Raw genomic sequence first — 22,830 nt, forward strand, 5'->3', positions numbered from 1 at the left:
TGGGAAATGATACCACCCATGGACCAAACCAGCTAGCTGCCTATTTAGTAAATAAAGCCTTATTAAAACATAGTGATGTCCATTCCCTTACATATTATCTATGGCTGCCCATGAGCTGCAACCACAGAGTTAAAGAACTGATAGAGGCCATATGACTTGAAAAAACGAAAATATTTACTATGTGGCCTTTTATAGGAGAAGTGTACTGAACTCTAAATTCAAGCATTTTCTTGTTGTTCAGTTGTTCCAATGCGCCCAACTCCTTATGACCCCACGGACTGCAGCACGTCAGGCTTCCCTATCCTTCACTATCTTGCATAGTTTGCTCAATCTCATGTCCATTAAGTCGGTGATGTCATCCAACCATCTCATCCTTTGTCGCCCCCTTCTCCTCCTGCCCTCAATCTTTCCCAGAATCAGGGTTTTTTCCAACGAGTCCGTTCTTTACATCAGGTGGCCAAAGTACTGGAGCATCAGCTTCAGCATCAATTGTTCCAATGAATATTCAGGGTTGATTTCCTTTAGGATTGACAGGTTTGATCTCTTTGTTGTTCAAGACTTTGAGCATTTTAGTTTTAGGCAAAGCTAAAGTGAATTCCACCTCCTTGAGGAGGGCTTTCTAGGAAAACCATCCAAGGGAGTGGCTGGCCTAGAGTATGCAAGCACAGTTACTGTGGTTTTCCACCTCTTATGATCCTAACTTTGATGCTAGTCAGTTTAGGTCATTGTTACCTTTGTAGACAGAAGCCTATAGATAGAATTCTACCTGCCAGCACCCAAACACTACCCACTGGACTCCCAACAGGCCTCACTGCCTCCAGTCTAAAGCTCCAAGCTGCATTCCATGCAGCTGCCAGCGTTCCTCACTACGAGCTCACTCTTTAGGACACACACCCATTTAGGCCACCCTTCCTGTGTAAAATACGCTCGTGGCCTTCCACCTGGGGTAGGTCTGTTCCACCGTAGTCATGCATCAGGTGCCCAATACATATACAAACCTAGGGAGATCTCATTTCAGAAGTGTTAAATCTGAAAAGTAAATGTCACCTCTGTGGAGAGGCCTTCGCTCCCTCACCTATTTGAAGGACACTAGCCCCAGGGTTTTGTCCTATTAAATTCTATTACCCTGTTTTATTTTCTTAACAGCACTTATCGGGGTTTGACAGATTGAAGTTATTTCTTTCTTTATCATCTCTTTCCATCAAATAATATGAGCTTCTTGAGAGTGTGGGCAGTATCCCAAGCACCAAGAACAGTGTCTAACCCACATTAGGGGCTCCAAAGACATCTGTCAGATCTGTTTGGGTAGCTTTCCTTCATCTGGCACTAGTGTCCTCTCTGGCTACCTGTCTGGCTTTAACCCCTCCTGCCCCAACACCCCGGTTCCTCTATACTGCTCACTTAAGCAGTTCAAGTAAACTATGCCACCTGGGTACTGCCAAGTACCATGCCCACACCCTTACTGCATCCTCTGCTGGGATGACCACACTGGCCTGGTGAGCTCATGATTGCTCTTTTCCAAGCCACTTCTCAGTTGCCTGCTCTTTCCTCGTCCAGGTAAGCAGAGGTGATCTCCTTCCCCACTGAGCTCTCTTACAGACCATACCATTTTGGGGGTTATTTAATAAATGAAGACTTCCTGTCACTAAATTGGAGACTCCCCAAGGGGATTCATTTGGTATTCCTAGAGCCTTATGTTGTACTTGACATACCAGACCCTAGATAAATGTTCTTTGAATAGATAGATTGGTAGGGAAAGAAGGAAAAGAAGCAAGGAAAGAAGGGAGGCAAAGGGGAGAGAAGAGAAAGAGGGGAGGAGAGAAAGACAGAAGAGAAAGTGAGAAACCAACCCTTCCCATGGAGTTGGCTGCTCTGTGCTCACATTTCAATGCCACATTGCTAAATCATCCAGCCTTGTACTGCGAAACTAAGAGGATAGCACCAGAGATATGATGTGTTCAGTGATTTCTTCTGAAGACATTACTCTTGGCTTCTACAAAGTCTTCTTGAAGATGCTTCAAGAGGGAGAAGGGATGAGCCTTCCTAGCCAGATTTGGGGTGCTGTTTTAAAAGCCCTTCTCTTGGGGTCTTCCTGAGCACAGACTCAGTAAAGTGGTGAAGGACAGAAGCATAAAAACTGCCTCGAGAATAACTGGCTTCAAATGTTTTTACAAATCTTCAGCTCTTCTCCAAGGCATAGCCAAAGTTGCTATTTGTGTCATTGAATGCTTTAAATAAAAAGTTTTATACTGTCTTTAAAATATACCTTAGGGGAGAGGCTAATACAGAAAGTATTTTCCTCAGACAGAGAAGCAATGGAAACTGTTTTTTTTGCCACAATAAAACATTGCCTCTTCCAGTCAAAAGAAATTTTCACTTGGGTCTGGGATGCACACAAAAGAGAAGAGAATTGCTATAGAAAAGCTTGCACGTGCTCTGAAAGGCATTTTGCATATGGTTATTTCCAATGATATACTTTTAAAAATATAGCTCTCTTATGGATGTGTTTCATTAGTTAAAAGGGTGACATTTCTCTGTTTTAATGAAAAAAAGTTAAGTTCCAATTAGATGAACCTGACATAAATATCCAATTCTAACTGATAGCAGCATTACACTTTCATTGATGATAAAAAAACAGCTTCCTGATTAAATGAGAAATTCTAGTTACTTCTTAGGAGTATAGCTGGGAGAAAAGGGAATGTAAAATAAAGATGTATTGCAGAGTATAGCAAAGCTATGCAAGTTTCAAATTTTTCTGAAATGCACATGACAGGGCTCCAGGGGAAAGCTTTATGGGGAAATAATTTACAGTGGGTGAAACTAGGGCTCGAATCAGTTAACTGATCCTGCCCTGAGTCACTCTGCAAATTTGTGGTAGGAATGGGATTTGAACCCATAGCCACTGAGCGACAGTACTGTTGCTCATCTTGGGAGCATTCAGGTCACTCAGTGGTATCAGGAACATTATCAGAACTTAACACCAGAAAACCTGGCTGCTAAGGTTGAATTCCATCACAGTTCTCCTGAGTCATATCCCACAGCACCCCAAGGGGCTACTAGGTTGACCTGCTAACTACTCAGTAGTCATTCTCCTTACACAATGTGTAATAAGGCCATAGCCATTTATTTTTACTTTTAGCTTAGTTTACATTTAGTTAATTGTTTTAATGCTATGGAGTTGTTTCTTTTTAATTTAAACAGAAAAAATCTGCCATATCAAGGATAGCTTTTTTTTTTTTTTAATTTAAGCCCCAATAACTTCAGGATATGTGGTAATTCCACCCAAACTGAAGCTAAATCTTGTGCTGTTTTTGAAGGTGAACCAAGAAAATTAATAGCATAAATAAAGGACCTATTTAAATTACTTAAGTATAGTCACTTATTTTTAAGGATGTTGGCAGGGGATGGTTTCCAGTGAATATGATAAATGATGATAACAACAACTATATACCCAGTCTCTTGCCAGACTAAGAACAAAGAGATAACACAATGTGTTATCTACTTTGGCCTCTACAACAAGTTGATGAGATGGTCTCTTTTACAGATAAGAAAATTAAGAAAGAAATTACTTGTCCAGGGTATCAAGGCAAAAAAGAGGATTTAAACCCAGACCTGTCTGGCTTCAAAGTGTGTGTTCTCATTGTCATGCTTTACTTCAATAATTCCAAGTCTTTGTCAGGGTGGGTAAGTGGTAAGTGTAAGTGGTCCTGAGCCTTTTTAGAATCTTATGAAAAGTGAGAATCAAAATGTTGCATATGATTTCAAAGAAAATTTTGGTCTCAAGAATTTCTATCCTACTGCCTACTTATCAGTCTTTTCTGTTCATAAAAGCAGGTCATCCACTAAGCTATTTTGTTAGAGTATTTATTATTTTAGATAACTGTATTCAAAAGCAAAACAACATTTATTTACAAACAGACTAATCCTGACTTTTCACTGATTCCTCCTTAGTTGATGTTAATGAAATTTTGTTGAATAAAGATGGAGGTGAGTAGCTCCTTAACTGATTACTTATTTTCTTTTATTTTGGGCAATACTTTGGTTGTTCCAAGAATTGGTCCAGTTGAGAAGCTGGCAACTGCCTAACAGTTTGGTGGCAGTGAAATTTAGAGTCCAGACAGAGGCAAGGCAGTGTCATGTAGAGATACGTAAGAATATGAGACAAAAGGAAAAATCAGTAATATAGATCCTATGTTAAGAGCTTGATATTTTCTAAATTATGATATTTTGCTTTAAATTTGACTTTTAAAATACTGTATTAATGCACTATTTATTTTGGTTCTTTTAAATTTTGGGGTGCTCCCTTAAATTTTGCATCTGAGATGAATGCCTCACTTAACTCACCCTAGTCCCAAGCCCTGGATGTAAGGGCTGGGTGTGGCCAGTGGACTGTTTTTTCAAATGGGACATTTCCCATGAAAATCAGTATTTCTAGCATCCTTTGTTAAAACTAGCAACACTGGACTCGCATTTCCTTATGACAAAAAGTGGCTTTATCTGAGTGACAGCTGCCTGCAGTGGGGAGTACATGTTCTGTAGCCCTCACCAATTCCTGGCCAGTTCATTACTGCCTGGCTCTACAGGATTTGAGTTGAGCATTCTGGGGCTAGACCAAATGTACAAATGTTATTCTTGAGTCCTCTTGTTCTGCCATAGCCTGTAACATTCCTTCAGAATTACTGATGTGCCACGTTTGACATTAAATCACAAGATAAGATCACTGCCAGCAAGACCCTGGGAAAAATTCCATTGACTAGCACTGAAGCATCATAGATCACAGTGCTGGAGTGTGCACTTCTCATGTTTTCCACACAGGGAAAACTTCTTCCACATCTAGACTTAACTCACAAATACTTTTTATCAATGCTAAGACTTTTTGAGCTATAGTGTGCCTCACTCTCTGCTGAGACTTGTACATATATGACCTTATTCAGTCATCACAAGAATCATATAAGATGTATAAATAGCTCCATTTTACAGATATGGAAACTGAGTTACTAAAAGGCTGAGAAAATTGCCCACGAACACACAGGTGGTAATGGGAGGAATCTGGACTCAAACCCAGATGGATGACACCAAAACTGACAGTCTTTACCACTATTCACCCTGCTTCTCTGTGGTCTGCTGTTATTTCTTAACAGTAGACACCTCACTTGCTAAATTTTGCTTATTTTTTAAAATTTAATTTAAATTTTGCTCTTTGCTATCAAGGGTACTAACATTTCACAAGCATATGGAATTTGATCAAAGAGCATACAACAGCTGTCTATTGTATTAAATTCATGTTAAGAGCCTATCCTCCTTGTTTTGTGCCTTTTTTCATTCCAGATTAATTTTTCAAAGGTTAATCACATGACACTTATTTTAATTATGCCTCTCTAGTCACAACAAATGACAGCGCTTGACTTCTTGTTGCCTTCCTTTGTATTGTGTGACCAATGAGATTATTAATAAATGCCTTTTTATTATGTAGTCATGCTGTAGGTGCCCACAGGGCACAGGCTGGCCTCATGTATTTTATTCTGGGTGCAGTGTCAGCAGGGCCTTGTGGATTTGCTAATGAGCTAAATCCGGTTAGTGCCACATGCCCTGGACTGCCACAGATCTTTTAAATACATCATTGCTCTCAGAGACTCAGCTGGGTTCAGTTGGAGAGAGATTAACTTCTCATTCCAATTAGTGGAGAGTCATACTGTTGGAGAGAGAGCTGCTTATGTAGCCCCAAACCCAGGACCCTCTGATCGACGAATCTGTGACCAGTCAACAACAAACTTAGAAAAGAATGGCTTCAAGAGAGGATTTTGTTTTTTTTTGTTGTTGTTGTTATTTGCTTTGTGTGTGCCCTAGAGATCACCATCTCCTAAAGAGAAGGAGAGGCTGTTTTGTTTCCCATGTGAAAAATACATTGACTTCCATCTAGGATGATGGAAGCTTAAAAAACAAGGGAGTGGAACATTTAAAATAAACTTAAAATTCTGCATTTTAATCCTTGACCAGATTCCTTCACTCCAAAACACAGTATGTAAAGGCTATTTTGTTACATGCTTTATTTTTTTCAATAGTAATACTAACTAACCATTATTCAGTGCTTACAAGGTAGGGCACTCTTACAATTGCTTTATGTGTATTAATTTAATCCTCACAACAACCCTTAGACAGAGATACAATTATCCTAAATTGTACTGCTCCAACTTCGTCTTTGTCTCTTTTATCTCTTCTTACATCTTATTCTTCTTGAGTAAACATTTTAAGCTATGTATATTACTTGTATTACTTTCCATGCTTTCGTTGATAGGGTAAAGGAACAGTTATTTTAAAGTGGAATGCTTTTTGAAATAAAAGCCAAGCCCAAATCAGGCCTCTACAAAGATACTGCAGATATACAGAAAAAATAGGAAAGTTCCAAAACACAGAGAAGAAAAAAAAATGCACTTTTTCTCTAGTTTCTGATGAGAAAAAGGTGTGCAAAATAAAATATTCATCCTAGGAATCAAGAGTAGTAGAAATGCACATCTTTCTTTCATTTAAGATTTAAAATAATTGAGAAAAATAAAATATAAAATATGCTCAATAGTAAAGAAAAATATCCTCTTCAGATTAAAGTCATCTCATTATTGTACTGTAGTAAGACACACAGACTGATCCATCTAAAAGAGAACTCCAGAGGTATTCCTGAATCAAAATAAATTGTGCACACCATAACAACAAGCCCATCTGAAAATCATGAGGTCTTCTCTAAAAAAAAATACCAAAAACAAAAAAACTCGTTTTATAGGAGAATGTATTCTCTGCATACTATGAAAACCAAGAGCATTTTATTTAGGAGTTTGGTAAACCATTTTTCAAAAGTGATGTCCCATACAAGATCAAGTATCATGATCCTTATTTGTTTTAATGGAAGGCAAAGGTAAGAACAGATTCTTAATGTGTAAATGTTTTTTGAAGCTACAATTGAATACATGCACACATACACATACATACATAATGGCTTTAAAATGCCCTCTGTATCTAGAGGCAGCCAAAGGCAAGACTTGCAAGGGGAAAAGGTTTGAATGGACATGTAAAGTGTCCATAAATGTGCTTTTTCAAGAGTATAATTGCTTCCTTATCCTTAATGTCTGCCAGGGAGTCAGAGTGACTGATGCTGTAACATATAACAGAGCAAACAAAGGATTCACTTGAAAAAATTATAGGAGAAGATTTGAAGAGTATGTGTTTGCATGTATCTATGAATGGAGAAAGAGGGTTTGCTTTGTGTGATGCTTAAATGGGGTGGAGTAGGGGATACAGGCATTGACCAACCAACCAAAATCCTGAGGACCACAGAATCTCAGTTTTTTTTACTCCATTGTAACAATAGTTAAATTTTAAGGAGGAAGCCTGCTTGTTCCCTATATTTCTGAAATGGAATTTGCTCATCACTTGAGTCCTACAAGACTCTTCTTTTTTTTTATTTTTTAAAAGCAGCCTCAGGAGGACTCACTAAGTGAAGGGTCAAAATGTCTCTTCACTAAGGGTTGGCCTGCCCTCCTTCCCCACTCGGCTCTCTCCTGGCCTGGACTAAAGGTCGCCCTTCATGCTGCCTGGGACCACACAGGGTTGATAACCACCTCTGGTGCTCTCCATGTTGCCTTAGGCTCAGTGGCCTGTGAGCCTCAGGGGGGCCCAGGCTTGATTCTGCTCATCTACGTGTTCCCTGAATGTAGGACACAGACGCTGCATGGCCAGTAAAGCTTTCCTAAAGGAAGAAAGATTCCAGTTATCTCCTAAAAATGTGTTGACTGAATCTGGTAAAAAGGAAAGCAGGAATGTTTATGATACTACCCATTAGACAGCATAATTTTATTTAGTTTTTGATCAGGATAATTTTTTCCATCCAGAGATCAAAAAATGTTACATAACAACACTTTCCAACAATTAATAAAAATCTAAGAGATAAATAATTTGCCTGAAATAAGTGTTTAGCAAACAAACAAAAGCTAGTGCCAAGAGAGGTATAGTGCATTTGATGAAAATAGACAAGCTTTTAGGTTTTCACCCTGAGTCCTTGAGCCATGAGATTCATCCTGGAAACCTTGTTTGGAGTGATGGCTGGCCCCAGGGCCAGACTTGCAGATCTATAACTTTAGGTTGGGACTATCATGAGAATAACTAAGCTTTGGAACTAGTGATTTGCCAATCCTCACACTCACATAATGGTGATTTGTGTCCGAAATTTAATATACTAGTCTACAATATCACATCTCTTAAGCATTCAATATGTGCCAAACTTTTTGCTACCAACTGGCCAAGACAAGTTCTCTATCTTTTGCAGGGCTTGCAGTCTAGGTAAGAGACGAGTGTATAAATAACTACCTCAGTTAGGTTCTTAGCATGTAGTTCCCAGACCACCAGCATTAACATTACCTGTTTGCCTGTTGAAATCCAAGTATAGCTCTTACCCCATCCTGCTAAGTCAGAAATTCTGGGGTAGGGCAATTTTCAGTTTAACAAGCCCTCCAGGTGATTCTGATGCACATTAAAATTTGAGAACCTCTACTGACTCATTGGAAAAGATCCTGATGCTGGGAAGGATTGGGGGCAGGAGGAGAAGGGGATGACAGAGGATAAGATGGCTGGATGGCATCACCGACTCGATGGACATGAGTTTGGGCAAACTCCAGGAGTTTGTGATGGACAGGGAGGCCTGGCATGCTGCAATTCATGGGGTCTCAAAGAGTCAGACATGACTGAGCAACTGAACTGAACTGAACAGACTGATTCTCAAATTAAAAATTGAGATTACAAGCAGTGGTTTACAATGCTGCCTGAAAGCATATTAGAATCACTTGATGCATACCTCCCCCTACCAATTGAACAGAATCTCTATTCATTATCATTGTTTAGTCACTAAGTTGTGTCCAACTCTTTTACGACCCCATGGACTATAGCCTGCCATGGGACTTCCCAGGTACGAATACTGGAGTGGGTTGCCATTCCCTTCTCTTGGAGGTTTTCCTGACCCAGGGATAGAGCTCCTGTCTCCTGCACTGCAGGTAGATTCTTTACCACTGAGTTATCAGGAGTCCTTCTATTCATTGAAAGTGAAAGTCGCTCATGTCTGCTCATTCATGTCCAACTCTTTGCAACAGGACTATACAGTCCATGGAATTCTCCAGGCCAGAATACTGGAATGGGTAGCCTTTCCCTTCTCCAGGGGATGTTCTCAACCCAGGGATTGAATCCAGGTCTCCTGCATTGCAGGCGGATTCTTTATCAGCTGAGCCACAAGGGAAGCCCAAGAATACTGAAGTGGAAAGCCCATCCCTTCTCTACCGAATCTTCCTGACCTAGGAATCGAACCAGGGTCTCCTGCATTGCAAGCAGATTCTTTACCAACTGAGTTATCAGGTTAGCACCTGAGTTATTAGCACCTTCTTTAATCACTTTTTTGTTACCTGGTTTTTGTCTTAACTATGACTGTGCCTGAGATACCACTGACAACATTATAATGTACATTGATCTTCCTGAAACTTGTTCTATTAATTTTTTCTTAAATGAGCTTTTATTTCTAGCTCACAGTCTACTTGAAGGTCTGGCTTTATAAGAATTACTTCATGTGTCCAAAAAGTTCCAAATATCCCTAGAGATCTCTCCTGAGCAACTACCTGTTTTTCTCTTTTGAGTTTTATCTCTGTAGCTTGAAGCTCCCCCACCCCCATTCAGATAGACTCCTTCAAGAGAAAAGAAAGAAAATAACCAGTACTTGCAACTTACAAGTAAAGATTCCAACATAAAAGAACTAAATAGAAAATATTAATAAGGTTACAAATGCTAACTACAATTTAAGGTTTTTGTTTTTTTTTGTTTTTTTGTTTTTTGCTTTTGGCTGGATTGATATCAAGTCAATGTGGTAAGCCTGGTTATCTTATACTGATACAATCTGATTGGAAAACAGCTCTGCTCACCATAATACCACCAATGCCACTTATCATGAGGGAATGTAAATTAAAACCACAAAGAGCTACCATCTCATACCTGTCAAGATAGCTATTATCAATAATAATAATAATAACAAAAGATGAGCACTGACGAGGCTGCAGAGAAATTAGAACCAATGTACACTGTTGGTGGGAATGCAAAATGGTAGAGCCTCTTTGCAAAACAGTATGAAGCTACCTCCAAGAATTAAACTAGAACTACCATGTGATCTAGTAATCCCATATCTGGGTATTTATCAAAAAGAATTAACATCAGGATCTTGAGAAAATATTAGCACTTATTCACAACAGCCAAGACGTAGAAACAACTTACATGTTCATTGACAGATGAGCATATAAGGAAAATACGGTATGTACAGACAATGGAATACTATTCAGTCTTTGAAAAGAAGGAAATTCTACAATAAGAGAAAATAAGGATGAATCTTGAGGATATTATGCTAAGTGAAATAAGCCAGTCACAGAAAGACAAATACTGCAAGATTCCACTTAAATAAATATCTAGAAGAGCCAAATTCATAGACTCAAAGAGTTTAATGGTGGTGATGCTGAGCAGAAAGTGAAGAACTAAAGGGCCTCTTGATGAAAGTGAAAGAGGAGAGTGGAAAAGTTGGCTTAAAGCTCAACATTCAGAAAACTAAGATCATGGCATCTGGTCCCACCACTTCATGGCAAATAGATGGGGAAACAGTGGAAACAGTGACAGACTTTATTTTCTTGGGCTCCAAAATCACTGCAGATGGTGACTGCAGTCATGAAATTAAAAGACACTTACTCCTTGGAAGGAAAGTTATGACCAAACTAGATAGTATATTAAAAAGCAGAGACATCACTTTGTCAACAAAGGTCCATCTATTCAAGGCTATGGTTTTTCCACTGGTCATGTATGGATGTGAGAGTTGGACTATAAAGAAAGCTGAGCGCCGAAGAATTGATGCTTTTGAACTGTGGTGTTACAGAAGACTCTGGAGAGTCCCTTGGACTGCAAGGAGATCCAACCAGTCCATCCTAAAGGAGATCAGTCCTGGGTGTTCATTGGAAGGACTGATGTTGAAGCTGCAACTCCAATACTTTGGCCACCTAATGCAAAGAGCTGACTTATTTGAAAAGACCCTGGTGCTGGGAAAGATTGAGGGCAGGAGGAGAAGGGGACGACAGAGGATGAGATGGTTGGATGGCATCACCCACTCAATGGACATAGATCATTTTGGGTGGACTCCGGGGGTTGGTGATGGACAGGGAGGCCTGGTGTGCTGCAGTTCATGGGGTCGCAAAGAGTTGGATACAACTGAGCGGCTGAACTGAACTGAACTGATGCTGAGCAAGGTCCTGTGGGGCTTCTGGGCATAAAGACTTCCTGTGCCCCCATTTCTCTGATTATAGGAAATAGCCTTCATTCAGCCTCCATGATCTTCCCTGAGTTTCAACAGGCATATTTCAGCAGTTGCTAATTAGGGAAGGGAAGTGATGCAAGACAAGGAAGAAACAGTCAAGAAAAACAATAGTGCAGCCTTGGGGCAAAGTCCTGTTTCCCCATCAAAAGATACACACAACAATATCTTTAAGCCATTTTACTGATACTGAAACCCACTCCAGGTGGGAGAAGTTAAAATTAACATGTTATGCTGCCCAAAAGCATGCAGATTCCAGAATAATTGGAACTTAAGTTTAATGCATTTGACTCATACTTATCATACCAGGGACTCATCAGAAGAATGCAAGCCCATCAGTGCCTTGATCCTCATAACCTACTTACATATAAGACTTCTCCCTATTCCATGTTGGCTGGAGGGGGGGGGGGGTGGGGTGGGGGTGGCGGGAATAGTTCTTGAGGTGCTAACCTACTGTGTTTCCTCTTTGCCTGGCAAAGAAATAAATCCATTCTTTTTTCTCCTCCATAACCTTCTCTCCGTATTTCTGTTTAGCATCAGTGTATAGAGCCAAGATTTTGGCATTAGTGGTTGTAAGATTGAGGTAGAAATTGCTAGGCAGTCAGTGTAGGACTCTGAGATCTCAGTCTTGTTTTCAATAAACATCTCGCTCCATTAACCTAAAGCTATACACTTTGTCCCAAATTCCTGCAATGTGGCTTTGGTCTGATAAATAATCAACACTCAAATCCAGGGAAGGGCAGTAATTAACTTCTGATCCATAAGCCTGAGGAAAAAACAACTGGTGATCATTACTCTTTAGCCCACACATCTTGTCTATTGTCAAATGGTCAGGGGGCATGAAAAAGGGTGGCAACTTAACCTGAGGTTCAAGAGAAGCCACCTTTAGACTGATTAGTTAGAAATTATGTGTTTTAAGGACAGGAGTCAACCAAAAAGTGTACACATTAATACTGGTAAGGATATAAACTTCTTTAAGTCTGCCTTTGGGGGACTCTTTACCCTCTCTCAGTGTCTATGCTGAGAGCTTTGTACTTTCCTTCTCTTTAGAACTCAGATTCCCATTTCAAGATGAACAAGCTCTAGAGATCTGTTGTACAACATTGTATCTGTAGTCAACAGCACTGCATTGTCCATTTAAAATTTTGTTATGGAGTAGAAATGTTCTAACTACAGTACATTTATATCGTATTGCTGTTGTTCAGTTCCTCAGTCATGCCCGACTCTTTGTGACCACATAGACTGCAGCATGCCAGTCTTCCCTGTCCTTTACCCGATGGAGCTTGCTCAAACTCATGTCCATTGAGTTGGTGATACCATCCAACCATCCTATCCTCTGTCATCCCCTTCTCCTCCTGTCTTCAATCTTTCCCAGCATCAGAGTCTTTTCTAATGAGTCAGTTCTTTGCATCAGGTGGCCCAAGTATTGGAATTTCAGCTTCAGCATCAGTCCTCCCAATGAATATTCAAGATTGACTTCCTTAGGATGGACTGGTTTGATCTCCTTGGAGTCCAAGGGACTCTCAAGAGTCTTCTCAAGCACCACAGTTCAAAAGCATCAATTCTTTGGTGCTCAGCCTTCTTTATGGTCCAACTCTCACATCCATACATGACTACCAGAGAAACCATAGCTTTAACTAGATGAACCTTATTTGGCAAAGTGATATCTATGCTTTTTAATATGCTGTCTAAGCTTGTCATAGTTTTTCTTCCAAGGTGCAAGCATCTTTTAATTTCATGGCTGCAGTCACCATCTTCAGTGATTTTCAAGCCAAAGAAAATAAAGTCTCTCACTGTTACCACTGTTTCTCCATCTATTTGCCATGCAATGATGGGACCAGATAGCATGATCTTCATTTCTCAAATGTATATTGTATATGTTTTAAACATTGTAAAATGATGAGTTTTATATTTCTATTGAGTTTTTTTTAGAATTTTGAGTTTTATATATTTATATTGTACATTTGTATATATATTTGATGAATAAATAAATATGAAAGAAATTATTAATAAAATTTCATAGATAAAATTTTTTCAAAACATAGTCTCAATGGAGGGGAAAGTGGTAAACAGCATCCTTGGCAGTTAAAAAAGTTTACAAAACACCCTTTGGAGTTATCTGTCAAATGGAGCTGAGAGGAAATGGTGTTTCTGAAGGCAGCATGTGTGTCTGAGGGAAGGAAGAAAGGGTTGATTGCATACTAAACCAGAGAGAAGGAAAGGATTCTTCTAGCCTGGTCATCTTACCCTAATAGCCAGAGACTAAGGCTTAGAAGGATCTTCCAAAGCAGATTTGATGGTCAGCAACCTATTGTTTTTGTGGGAGGTTCTAGGGTGTAGACTGGACATGGATCAACAGACTGGTTCCAAATAGGAAAAGGAGTATGTCAAGTCTGTACATTGTCACCCTGCTTATTTAACTTATATGCAGAGTACATCATGCAAAATTCTGGGCTGGATGAAGCACAAGTTGGAATCAAGATTGAGAAATATCAATAACCTCAGATATGCAGATGACACCACCCTTATGGCAGAAAGTAAATAAAAACTAAAGAGCCACTTGATGAAAGTGAAAGAGGAGAGTGGAAAAGTTGGCTTAAAGCTCAACATTCAGAAAACTAAGATCATGGCATCTGGTCCCATCACTTCATGGCAAATAGATGGGGAAACAGTGGCTGACTTTATTTTTCTGGGCTCCAAAATCACTGCAGATGGTGACTGCAGCCATGAAATTAAAAGACGCTTACTCCTTGGAAGGAAAGTTATGACCAACCTAGATAGCATATTAAAAAGCAGAGACATCACTTTGTCAACAAAGGTCCATATATTCAAGGCTATGGTTTTTCCACTGGTCATGTATGTATGTGAGAGTTGGACTGTGAAGAAAGCTGAGTAACGAAAAATTGATGCTTTTGAACTGTGGTGTTGGAGAAGACTCTTGCGAGTCCCTCAGACTGCATGGAGATCCAACCAGTCCATCCTAAAGGAGATCAGTCCTGGGTGTTCATTGGAAGGACTGATGTTGAAGCTGCAACTCCAATACTTTGGCCACCTGATGCAAAGGAGCTGACTCATTTGAAAAGACCCTGATGCTGGGAAAGATTGAGGACTGGAGGAGAAGGGGACAACAGAGGATGAGATGGTTGGATGGCATCACTGACTCAATGGACGTGGGTTTAGGTGGACTCCGGGAGTTGGTGATGGACAGGGGGGCCTGGTGTGCTGCAGTTCATGGGGTCGCAAAGAGTCGGACACAACTTAGTGACTGAACTGAACTGAACTAGGTTGTAGTTACTTGGAGCAGGATCCTATGGGAGTGCGAGATCAGAACCAGGAGGACAGTGTAAGATCAGGTCACAAGTATATGTAGAGCTGGGCAAAGAGAGAGAGAAGTAAAGCTAAGCAAGGCAGATAACAAAAGAATTTTAGGGCAATCCTTGATATAGTAGAATTAACAACTCTCCTTCGGAAAAAATTACAAGAACACCCCAGATCTATTTTTTTAAAAAAAATCCAGTTTCCTTTATGCATTAACCTTGAATGGCCAAGTTAGAAATCTTAACTCAGAAGAGCCCTCCTCAACCAGGGAAAAATGACCTACAGAGCATTAGACCTCATTTGAGTAGCTGTGGACAAACCTAGTAAGATGTGACTCTTACCTCTGAATGGACACTATTGCTCATTAGGGATTTTGCTGAAATGACAAGGTTTGTTTTGCATGGGTTTGCAATGGCAGTAATGACATTAAAACTACCACCCATAAAACAGGTATCATTATCTGATTCATTTCTTGACATGAGCTTGTATTTTGTGATAGTTTGAAAAAACAACAGTGAAGTTAATGCCTCATTACTTAAAACCTCTAATGTTAGACACTCCAACCTAAATTCAATCACAAAAATACATGCACAGCTAATTCACATTTTACAACAATTATAATCAATCATCATTTCTGCACTAAGAGATTTGCATACACCTTGTATACTGTCCAAACTCCTCCTCTCTCCAGTTATCCAATTTTCGGCAAATCTATTACAGCTACAACATACAGTAAATGCAGCTTGAAACGCCAGGGGAAAAGGAAGAACTTAAACTGGAGATGTTCCTTCAACAATACATGAGGGCCAGAATGAAGTAGAGTTTTCAAATCCAAAGGGCCAAGGTACACAAGTTAATTTCTCTGCACATCAATTCTTTTCATTTGTTAAATGACAGAAAGATTACTTCTGCATATACCTCACAGGCTTGTTTGTTCCATTAATTTTTTCTTAAATGAACTTTTATCTCTAGCTCACAGTCTAATTAAAGGCTTGTTAAATGTTAAGTAACAATTATCATGGTCCTGCAAAATGGTGGATGATACATCTTCAGTGTGGAATACATGAACAAAGTTCATTAGCTCTTTTCCATCACCATGTTGGGTGAAAGAACGCTAATCATATTTTAGAAGACCCAGTGCCCAGCCCAAGTAGACATAGACTCCCAGATGAAGGAGACTGAAAGTCTGGTATATTTCCGGATGTACTAAAAGGCTTCCCAAGTGGCTCAGTGGTAAAGAATCCACCTGCAATGCAGGAGAAGTAGTTTGATCCCTGAATCAGGAAGACCCTTGGAAAAGGAAATGGTAACCTACTACAGTACTCTTGCCTGAGAAATTCTGTGATCAGAGGAGCCTGGTGGGCTCAGGCTATGGGATCGCAAAAGAGTCATACAGGACTCCGGGACTAAATGACAACAACTGAAAGGAAACATGGCATCCTGTAGAAATCAAAAATAATTTCTCAGTTAAAGTCTGTGAAAATGCAAAACTGATATCTGAGAAATAATGCATCGTGGACATGACTGTATATAATTAGGACAAACTGTATGGTTCCTATCATAGGTAACATTAATTACAGGAGAAGCTTTTACTCAGTGTTTACAATGTGATGTTCATTCAATTCAGTCTAGGAGATAAATATGGTTATGTCCATTTTAAAGATCAGGAAAGTGAGACTCAGAGAGGTGAAGTGACTTATGGTCACACATAAATGAAAAGGATAAATGTCAGCATTGAGGTTTGACATCAGATATTTCTGACTTTGGAGCCAATGTTCTTAAGTGTTCTGGAATTGATCTTCAGAGTAATAAAGTCAGCTATTTCCAACATATTTTCTTCTTAAGTTCAGAAAACCTCAAGCTAAAGGATTCTTTCACAGATAGTTATATATGACCACCTAAACTGGAAAGACTATGCAAAAGACTGCATATTTGTACCTCCTCAAAACCCATATGTTGAAACTTAATCCCCAGTGTGATGATGCTTGGAAGTGAGCCCTTTGTCAGGTGACTAGGTCATGTGGGTGGATCTTTCATGAATGGGATTAGTATCTTTTAAATAAAAGCACAAGAGAACTCCTTTACCACTTCTGTCACATGAATACACAATAAGATCACTACATATAAACCAGGAAGTGAGTCCCCAGTAGACACTGAACCTGCCAGTGCCTTGATTTTGGACTTTAGCTTCCAGAACTGTGAGCAACAAATTTCTGTCGTTGTGTCTATGGTATCTTGCCATAGCAACATAAATGAACTAAGACACTCTACCTAATTATTACAGTCAGAGTTCAGGCATACAGAAATTCTAACTTAAAAAAAAAGGATTGGTTTAAGATGATGCATATATACAGTGTAATATTACTTAGCCAAAAAAAGAATGAAATATTATCATTTTCAGTAACATGAATGGACCTAGAGATTGTCATACTAAGTGAAGTGAATCAGACACAAAGAGCCAAATATTATACAATTTCACTTATATGTGAAATCTAAAAAATAATACAAACTACTCTAGATAGAAAATAGAAACAGACATATAAAACAAACTTATGGTTACCAAAGGGATAACAGAGTGAGAAGGAGGGATAAATTAAAACTATGAGATTAACAGGTACAAACTACTATACATAAAAAAGCAACAAGGATTTACTGTATAGCACAGGGAACTATATTCGATATTTTTTAACAACCTATAATAGAAAATAATCTGAAATATGTGTATATGTACATATCTGACTCATTTTTGTACACCTGAAGTTAAGACAATATTATAAAATAATTATCTTTTGATTAAAAAATGTAAAAACTTTTCTCCTCTTCCTCTAGAAATCTTACACAAAAGTAACAATGGAAAAAATAAAACCAAAACAACTAAGGAAATGGAAGTTCCAGCAGCGGGAAGAATTTTTCTATAAGTAGAGCAGATGGAGGAGTGGTATTGATGATGCAAGAGGAGAAAGTCATAGTTAAGAATAAGCACAGAGTTACAGCTAAGGAGGGCATCAGTGCAACAAAACTATGGAAACATCAAGAATAACCAAAGGCTAAAGTTAGAACTAAGTGTGAAACTAAAATCAGTGTGTGTGCATGCTCAGTTGTTCAATTACGTCCAACTCTTTGCGACCCCATGGACTCTAGTCCACGAGGTTCCTTTGTCCATGGGATTTCCCAGGCAAGAATACTGGAGTGGGTTGACATTCCCTCCTCCAGGGGATCTTCCCAACCCAAGGATTGAACCTGAGTCTATGGTGTCTCCTGCATTGGCAGGTGGATTCTTTACCACTGAGCCACTTGGAAGTTAATTGAAAATAGGTCAGTGAAACAGTGAATCACCATCTCCAATTCCTCCTTTTCTCTTGTATCTAGCACCTTCAAGGCAGTTAGGCATCTATCCTATAGGCAAAGCTATCAGCAGTTTTCTCTCTCAAGAAATTCTCAAGAGAAGACGTGTAGGTTTTAGGGGTTTTTTCTTTTTTAGGGGTCCCCGTGTGGCTGTGAGTTACCCACTTTGTCATCCAAGGGTTAAATAGCTCTGCTAGCATAACACAAATTCTCAATCAGATTTTTAGTTATCTCACTTTGAAATTTGGGCAAACAAGCTAAGATCATCAGATATTTGAGCAAACTGCCTAGAATGCTAAAAAGATACAAAAATAATAGCAGGAAACATGGCCTTGGGAGGAAAGACGAAATAATTCTGGAGACAGAGGGAAAAAAACAAACCCAAAATCCTCACAACCCTAATCAATACCCTCAAAGTGATTTGAGAAGGCAATGAACCCACAGTTGATATAAAACAAAACAATACAGCTTCTTGAAGTCATGTTAGACCGAATAATTTGAAAACCTTCAGCAAATCCCCTAGATGAGGTATAAATGACAACATATATACTTATACATTATTGAGCTCCCTAAAAAGTGGGGGGGGGGATCCCTAAAAGGGAAATGAAAACAGAATTTTAAGGGAATAGATCCAGAAACCAGAATGTTGTTGAGAAGAGGTCACCCTGATAGCGAGTGCTGTTAAGCAGAACCTAGAACTTGAGGGTTAGTGGTAATAATATGGAATGGATGACCATACCTTAGATCAGTGAAAAGTTAGAGATGAAACTGAAAACTCCACCAAAAGTCAGTAGAAGTGAAGGTGTTTCAGACTCAATGATGGTAAGAAATTTGTTTGATGTGAAGTAAGAAAATGAGGAATTTTGTCTTCACTACATTTCTAGGTGGAATATAAAATAATGATGATAGTAGTATCTCCTGAGAATTTTAACCATAGAACAGCTCTTGAATGGGTTTGAGACTCAAATTCTACAACATATTCAGTCATGGAAACAGTATGCCAAGAAATTAAGTAACTGGTCCTAGCTTAATAATGTCCCTAATACTTTACAAAAGTAACACATATTTTTCTTTGAGGAATGCATTGTCAACCCAGGCCTTCTGAGGTATTTAATTAAGTTCAAGCAAATATAAGCTCACAATAAAAAATAACACCATAAACATAAGAAGGTGAGCTGCCATGATTAAGAGTCAGCAGAACCAACCAACCTGGCTTTCCAGGTGGCCTTAGTGGTAAAGAACCACCTGCTAATGCAGGAGATGTAAGAGATGTGGGTTCAATCCCTGGTCAGGAAGATACCCTGGAAGAGAGCATGGCAACCCACTCCAGTATTCTTGCCTGGAGAATCCCATGGACAGAGAAGTCTGGTGGGCTATAGTCCATAGGATTGCAAAGAGTTGGATGCAACTTAAGCAACTTAGCATGCATGCACAGAATTAACCAACCACAAAAATTAGGCTCTGACATACTTCAAATACTGGAGTGATCAGACACAGACTAAAATGACTGTGCATAAAAATGTTTAAGTTAGTATGAACAAGATACGAACAAGGGAAAAAGATTATAAAAAATTACTGACTTGCAAATAAACCCAGCTAGCTTCTAACAATGAAAAATACTCTTTGAAATTTAAAACTCATTGAATAGCTTAAAAATCAGATTGGCATGGTGGTGAAACAACTGGATATCCACATGTAAAAAGAAATAAACCTAGACACAAACATTCAATGCTTCACAAAAATTAACTCAAAATTGGTCATAGACCTAAACATAAAAATATAAAATTCCTAGAAGATAAGACAGAAGAAAGTCTAGTTAACACTGGGATTGGTGATGATAATTGTTTAAATATACCAACAAAGGCATGATCCATGAAAGAAATAATTGATAAGATAGACATCATTAAAATTTCAAACTTCTACCCTATCTCCCTCTTGAGATTTCTGTTAAATCACTGTCAAGAAATAAGACAAACCACAAACTGGGAGAAAATATTGTAAAAGACACATCTGGATAAAGGATTATTACCCAAAATGTACAAAGAACTCTTAAAACTCATCAATAATAAAACAAATAGCATGATTTTTAAATGGCCAAAAAACACAAACACCTCACCAAAGATGATATACAGATGGCAAATCAGCTTTTGAAAAAAATGTTCATCATGTATCCCTGGGTGGTACTAGTCGATAAGTCATGTCTGACTCACTGTGATCCCCTGGACTGTAGTCCATAAGTCTCCTCTCTCCATGGACTTTTCCAGGCAAGAATACTGGAGTGGGTTGTCATTTTTTTCTCCAGGGGATCTTCCCAACCCAGAGATCGAACCGATCTCCTGAGATTCCTGCATTGGCAGTTGGATTCTTTACCACTGAGCCACCTGACGAAGCAGCAATTGGGTTCCATGGTATTCAACCAAATAAGTCGAAAACTAATCTCCACATAAAAATCTGCACACAGATGTGTATAGACGATTTATTCAAAATTGCTGAAACTTGGAAATAAGCAAGATGTCTAGTAAGGCAAATGGATAAATAAATGATGGTACCTCTAGACAATGAACAATTCAGTGCTGAGCTGTAAAACCATGAAAAAACATGGGGAAATCTTAAATGCCCATCACTAAGTGAAAACAGCCAATCTGAAAAGTCCACACACTGTATGATTCCAAATATAGGATATTCTGAAAAAAGGCAAAACTATCGATACAGTGAGAAAAACAAAGTTTGTAAAGGGTTGGGAGAAGGAGAAATAAATAGGAAAAGCACAGCAGATTTTTAGGGCAAAAAAACGATTCCATATGATACTATAATGGGGTGTGTGTGTGTGTTGTGTGTGTGCATGCGAATTTAGTTGCTCAGTTGTGTCCATCTCTTTGCCACCTCAGGGACTATAGCCCATCAGGCTTCTATACCCATGGGATTTTTCTGGCTAGAATACTAGAGTGTACTTCTTTCTTCAGGGGATCTTCCCAACCCATGGATTGAACTCACGTCTCCTGTGTCTCCTGAATTGGCAGGTGGGTTCTTTACCACTGAGGCACCTGGAAAGGTCATAATGTTGGATACATGTCATTATACATTTGTCAAAACCCACAGAATGAATACCACCAAGAATAAACCCAAGGTAAACTGGAATATAGGTGATAATGATGTAGACTCATTAACTATAACAAATGTACCACTTTGGTGGGGATACTGATAATGAGGGTTTAACTTTAGAAAAATTTATTAATGTAATTAGCTCCATTAACAGATGAATAAGAAAAAGGAATGATCTGAGTAGATGTAAAAGTAGGAAGTCAAGAAACACTTGGAGTAACAGGCAAATTTGGCCTTGGAGTATGGAATGAAGCAGGACAAAGGTTAATAGAGTTTTGCCAAGAGAATGCACTGGTCATAGTAAACACCATCTTCCAACAACACAAGAGAAGACTATACACATGGACATCACCAGATGGTCAACACCGAAATCAGATTGATTATATTCTTTGCAGCCAAAGATGGAGAAGCTCTATACAGTCAGCAAAAACAAGACTGGGAGCTGACTGTGGCTCAGATCATGAACTCCTTACTGCCAAATTCAGACTTAAACTGAAGAAGGTAGGGATAACCACTAGACCACTGAGGTATTACCTAAATCAAATCCCTTATGAATATACAGTGGAAGTAAGAAATAAATTTAAGGGACTAGATCTGATAGACAGCCTGATGAACTATGGAAGGAGGTTCGTGACATTGTACAGGAGACAGGGATCAAGACCATCCCCATGGAAAAGAAATGCACAATGGCAAAATGATTGTCTGAGGAGGCCTTACAAATAGCTGTAAAAAGAAGAGAAGCGAAAAGCAAAGGAGAAAAGGAAAGATATTCCCATTTGAATGCAGAGTTCCAAAGAATAGCAAGGAGAGATAAGACTTCCTCAGCAATCAATGCAAAGAAATAGAGGAAAACAACAGAATGGGAAAGACTAGAGATCTCTTCAAGAAAATTAGAGATACCAAGGGAACATTTCATACAAAAATGGGCTCAATAAAGGACAGAAGTGGTATGGACCTAACAGAAGCAGAAGATATTAAGAAGATGTGGCAAGAATACACAGAAGAATTGTACAAAAAAGATCTTCACGACCCAGATAATCACAATGGTGTGATCACTCACCTAGAGCCAGACATCCTGGAATGTGAAGTCAAGTGGGTCTTAGAAAGCATCACTATGAACAAAGCTAGTGGAGGTGATAGAACTCCAGTTGAGCTATTTCAAATCCTGAAAGATGATGCTGTGAAAGTGCTGCACTCAATATGCCAGCAAACTTGGAAAACTCAGCACTGGCCACAGGACTGGAAAAGGTCCATTTTCATTCCAATCCTAAAGAACGCTCAAACTACTGCACAATTGCACTCATCTCACACGCTAGTAAAGTAATGTTCAAAATTCTCCAAGCCAGGCTTCAGCAATACGTGAACCGAGAACTTCCAAATGTTCAAGTTGGTTTTAGAAAAGGCAGAGGAACCAGAGATCAAATTGCCAATATCTGCTGGATCATGGAAAAAGCAAGAGAGTTCCAGAAAACATCTATTTCTGCTTTATTGGCTACGCCAAAGCCTTCGACTGTGTGGATCACAATAAACTGTGGAAAATTCTGAAGGAGATGGGAATACCAGACCACCTGACCTGCCTCTTGAGAAACCTATATGCAGGTCAGGAAGCAACAGTTAGAACTGGACATGGAACAACAGACTGGTTCCAAATAGGAAAAGGAGTACATCAAGGCTGTATGTTGTCACCCTGCTTA

Source organism: Odocoileus virginianus, chromosome 6 (assembly GCF_023699985.2).
Source record: "Odocoileus virginianus isolate 20LAN1187 ecotype Illinois chromosome 6, Ovbor_1.2, whole genome shotgun sequence".
In the NCBI taxonomy this organism is placed as follows: Eukaryota; Metazoa; Chordata; class Mammalia; order Artiodactyla; family Cervidae; genus Odocoileus; species Odocoileus virginianus.